This window comes from Harmonia axyridis, chromosome X (genome assembly GCF_914767665.1).
Source record: "Harmonia axyridis chromosome X, icHarAxyr1.1, whole genome shotgun sequence".
Classification (NCBI taxonomy): domain Eukaryota; kingdom Metazoa; phylum Arthropoda; class Insecta; order Coleoptera; family Coccinellidae; genus Harmonia; species Harmonia axyridis.
Genome location: NC_059508.1, coordinates 31,760,584 through 31,765,583, shown reverse-complemented (window position 1 = coordinate 31,765,583; position 5,000 = coordinate 31,760,584). Strand labels below are relative to the sequence as shown.

Here is a 5,000-nt window from a genome sequence, read left to right as displayed (position 1 = left end):
AATATTTTGCGATGACCGAGGATTTCATGAATTTTTTTTTTTTTTCGAAAAAATTTTCTATTATCGGAATTTCCTCAAATTTCATTTGGTTGCCTCCTAATGCTTATTAAAAATGATAACCAACAATCAGAATCATTATTTATCATTTATTTCAATTTTTATAATGAAAAACGTTCACGTCCTTTCGCGCCTCTCGATCGTCGTTTACGTGATGCATCGGTCAGCCCTAGTTTACGTGGTGCATCGGTAAGATCGAGTTCACGTTCTGCATCGGTCTGCCCGAGTTTACGTGGTGCATCGGTAAGATCGAGATTACGTGGTGCATCGGTAAGATCGAGTTCACGTTCTGCATCGGTCTGCCTGAGTTTACGTGGTGCATCGGTATGATCGAGTTTACGTTCTGCATCGGTGTGATCTAGTTTACGTTGTGCATCGGTAAGATCGAGATTACGTGAAGCATCGGTATGATCGAGTTTACGTTCTGCATCGGTCTGGACTCTGAGATATATTTTCGACGTGAAAATGTTCCGATACAACTTTTGAACCAGGATAGTTAGAGAGATGATTTTTTCTGGGATGTACGTTGATTGGGGAATGGATTGTGGAAAATAACTTGCCATGACCGAGGTGTTCTCGAATTTTTTTTTTTTTTCGAAAAATATTTTCTGATTTTGGATTTCACTCAAATTTGATTTCGTTGCCTTCTAATGTGTTCTAAAAGAGTAAATCAGTAATCAGAATCGAAAAATATTTTTCGGATTTTTTTTTTTTTGAAAAAAAATTTTCTGATTTTGGAATTTCCTCAAATTTGATTTGGTTGCCTTCTAATGTGTTTTTAAAGCGTAAATCAGTAATCAGAATCAATATTCATTGTCGACTTTAATTTTTATAAGGAAAAATGTTCACGTCCTTAAACGCCTCCCCATCATTAGCCCGAGTCCAAGTCGATGTCAGTCCCGAGCGGACGGTGTCAGATACTACCTATCGCCCCGGTCTGGACTTGGCGAGGTATTTCGACGTGAAATGTTCCGATACAACTTTTGAACCAGGATAGTTAGAGAGATGATTTCTTCTATGTTGTACGTTGATTGTGGAATGGATTGTGGGAAATAACTTGCCATGACCCAGGTGTTCTTGAATTTTTTTTTTTTTCGAAAAAAATTTTCTGATCTTGAAATTTCCTCAAATCTGATTGCGTTGCCTTCTAATGTGTTCTAAAAGAGTAAATCAGTAATCAGAATCAATATTCATTGTCGACTTTAATTTTTATAAGGAAAAATGTTCACGTCCTTAAACGCCTCTCCATCGTTACCCCGACTCCAAGACGATGTTAGACCGGAGCGGACGGTGTCAGATGCGACCGATCTCCCCGGTCTGGACTTAGCGAGATATTCCGACGTGAAATGTTCCGATACAAAAATTTAACTGTGATAGTTAGAGAGATGGTTCCTTTTGTGATGTACGTTGATTGTGTAATAGAATATGGAAATAAACTTGAGATGACCGAGGTCTTCTGGGATTTTTTTTTTTTTTCGAAAAATATTTTTCGATTTCGGAAATCCCTCAAATTTCATTGAGATATGTCCTAATGTGTTCTTAAAACTTAAATCAACAATCAGAATTAATATCCAAAAGTTATTTCATTTTTTATAAGGAAAAACGTTCACGTCCTTTCCGCTCCCAAAAAGTGAGATATCATAGAAAATATCGCTATATTTGTTGTTTACGGCCATACCACGCTGAAATTGCCAGTTCTCGTCAGAACACTGAAGCCAAGCAGCGTCGGGCGCGGTTAGTACTTGGATGGGTGACCGCTTGGGAACACCGCGTGCTGTAAGCTTTTTTTTTACGTTCTGCATCGGTCTGCCGAGATAACGTGGTGCATCGGTATGATCGAGTTTACGTTCTGCATCGGTAAGATCGAGATTACGTGATGCATCGGTAAGATTGAGATTACGTGGTGCATCGGTAAGATCGAGTTTACGTGGTGCATCGGTAAGATCCAATTCACGTTCTGCATCGGTAAGATCCAGTTCACGTGGTGCATCGGTAAGATCGAGATTACGTGGTGCATCGGTAAGATCGAGTTTACGTGGTGCATCGGTAAGATCCAATTCACGTTCTGCATCGGTAAGATCCAGTTCACGTGGTGCATCGGTAAGATTGAGATTACGTGGTGCATCGGTAAGATCGAGTTTACGTGGTGCATCGGTAAGATCCAATTCACGTTCTGCATCGGTAAGATCCAGTTCACGTGGTGCATCGGTAAGATTGAGATTACGTGGTGCATCGGTAAGATCGAGTTTACGTGGTGCATCGGTAAGATCCAATTCACGTTCTGCATCGGTAAGATCCAGTTCACGTGGTGCATCGGTAAGATCGAGATTACGTGGTGCATCGGTAAGATCGAGTTTACGTGGTGCATCGGTAAGATCCAATTCACGTTCTGCATCGGTAAGATCCAGTTCACGTGGTGCATCGGTAAGATTGAGATTACGTGGTGCATCGGTAAGATCCAGTTCACGTGGTGCATCGGTAAGATGGAGATTACGTGGTGCATCGGTAAGATCGAGATTACGTGGTGCATCGGTAAGATCTACTTTACGTTCTGCATCGGTCTGCCCTTGTTTACGTGGTGCATCGGTAAGATCGAGATTACGTGAAGCATCGGTATGATCGAGTTTACGTTCTGCATCGGTCTGCCCGATATTACGTGGTGCATCGGTCTGCCCTAGTTTACGTGGTGCATCGGTTTGGACTTAGAGATATATTTTCGACGTGAAAATGTTCCGATACAACTTTTGAACCAGGATAGTTAGAGAGATGATTTTTTCTGGGATGTACGTGGATCGGGGAATGGATTGTGGGAAATAACTTGCCATGACCGAGGTGTCCTCGAATTTTTTTTTTTTTCGAAAAAAATTTTCTGATTGTGGAATTTTCTCAAATTTGATTTGGTTGCCTCCTAATGTGTTCTAAAAGAGTAAATCAGTAATAGGAATCGAAAAATATTTTTCGGATTTTTTTTTTTTTCGAAAAAAATTTTCTGATCGTGGAATTTCCTCAAATTCGATTTGGTTGCCTTCTAATGTGTTTTTAAAGCGTAAATCAGTAATCAGAATCAATATTCATTGTCGACTTTAATTTTTATAAGGAAAAATGTTCACGTCCTTAAACGCCTCCCCATCATCAGCCCGAGTCCAAGTCGATGTCAGTCCCGAGCGGACGGTGTCAGATACTACCTATCGCCGAGGTCTGGACTTGGCGAGATATTACGACGTGAAATGTTCCGATACAACTTTTGAACCAGGATAGTTAGAGAGATGATTTCTTCTATGTTGTACGTTGATTGTGGAATGAAATACGGAAAATAACTCGCCATGACCGAGGTGATTACGATTTTTTTTTTTTTTCGAAAAAAATTTTCTGATCGTGGAATTTTCTCAAATTTGATTTGGTTGCCTCCTTATATGTTCTAGTAGCGATAATCAACAATCAGAATCAAAATCCATGGTCGGGTTTGATTTTTATAAGGAAAAATGTTCACGTCCTTTTTTACAACCCCGACTCATTGACGATGTTAGAACCGAGCCGGCGGTGTCAGATACGACCGATCGCCCCGGTCCCGATCGTCATTTACGTTGTGCATCGGTCTGCCCGAGATTACGTGGTGCATCGGTATGATCGAGTTTACGTGGTGCATCGGTAAGATCCAATTCACGTTCTGCATCGGTAAGATCCAATTCACGTTCTGCATCGGTAAGATCCAGTTCACGTGGTGCATCGGTAAGATGGAGATTACGTGGTGCATCGGTAAGATCGAGATTACGTGGTGCATCGGTAAGATCTACTTTACGTTCTGCATCGGTCTGCCCTTGTTTACGTGGTGCATCGGTAAGATCGAGATTACGTGAAGCATCGGTATGATCGAGTTTACGTTCTGCATCGGTCTGCCCGATATTACGTGGTGCATCGGTCTGCCCTAGTTTACGTGGTGCATCGGTTTGGACTTAGAGATATATTTTCGACGTGAAAATGTTCCGATACAACTTTTGAACCAGGATAGTTAGAGAGATGATTTTTTCTGGGATGTACGTGGATCGGGGAATGGATTGTGGGAAATAACTTGCCATGACCGAGGTGTCCTCGAATTTTTTTTTTTTTCGAAAAAAATTTTCTGATTGTGGAATTTTCTCAAATTTGATTTGGTTGCCTCCTAATGTGTTCTAATAGCGATAATCAACAATCAGAATCAAAATCCATGGTCGGGTTTGATTTTTATAAGGAATAATGTTCACGTCCTTTTTCGCCTATGTTCTTTTTCGACGTGAAAAGTTCCGATACAACTTTTGAACCAGGATAGTTAGAGAGATGATTTTTTCTGGGATGTACGTTGATTGGGGAATGGATTGTGGGAAATAACTTGCCATGACCGAGGTGTTCTCGAATTTTTTTTTTTTTTTCGAAAAAAATTTTCTGATTGTGGAATTTTCTCAAATTTGATTTGGTTGCCTCCTAATGTGTTCTAATAGCGATAATCAACAATCAGAATCAAAATCCATGGTCGGGTTTGATTTTTATAAGGAATAATGTTCACGTCCTTTTTCGCCTATGTTCTTTTTCGACGTGAAAAGTTCCGATACAACTTTTGAACCAGGATAGTTAGAGAGATGATTTTTTCTGGGATGTATGTTGATTGACGTACGAAACTTGGAAAAAAAATAGAAAAGACCGAGGTACTCTAGAAAAAAAATTTATTGAAAATATTTTTTTGATTTCGGAATTAATTCGAAATTCATTCAGATGTCTTCTATCAATATCGCGAAAGAAAAATCAATAATCAGAATCGATATTCATCTAAGATTATTTCCTTTTGGATTGTGTTAACATTCGGTACGATCTTGTCTACGTGATGCATCGGTTTGTTTCTCGGCTCTTGTGAGCAAGTTGGACACTCGAGACGGCCTCCATCGATCGGATTAGGCGGGCTTTAATGTTAA

General features: G+C 40.1%; 1 non-coding gene across 1 annotated transcript; it reads left to right on the top strand.

Annotated features, from left to right (window-relative positions):
- Positions 1-1,721: 1,721 nt before the first annotated feature.
- Positions 1,722-1,840, top strand: LOC123687107. Its single transcript, XR_006748851.1, has one exon. It is a non-coding gene; the product is annotated as a 5S ribosomal RNA (ribosomal RNA).
- The last annotated feature ends 3,160 nt before the right edge of the window (positions 1,841-5,000 follow it).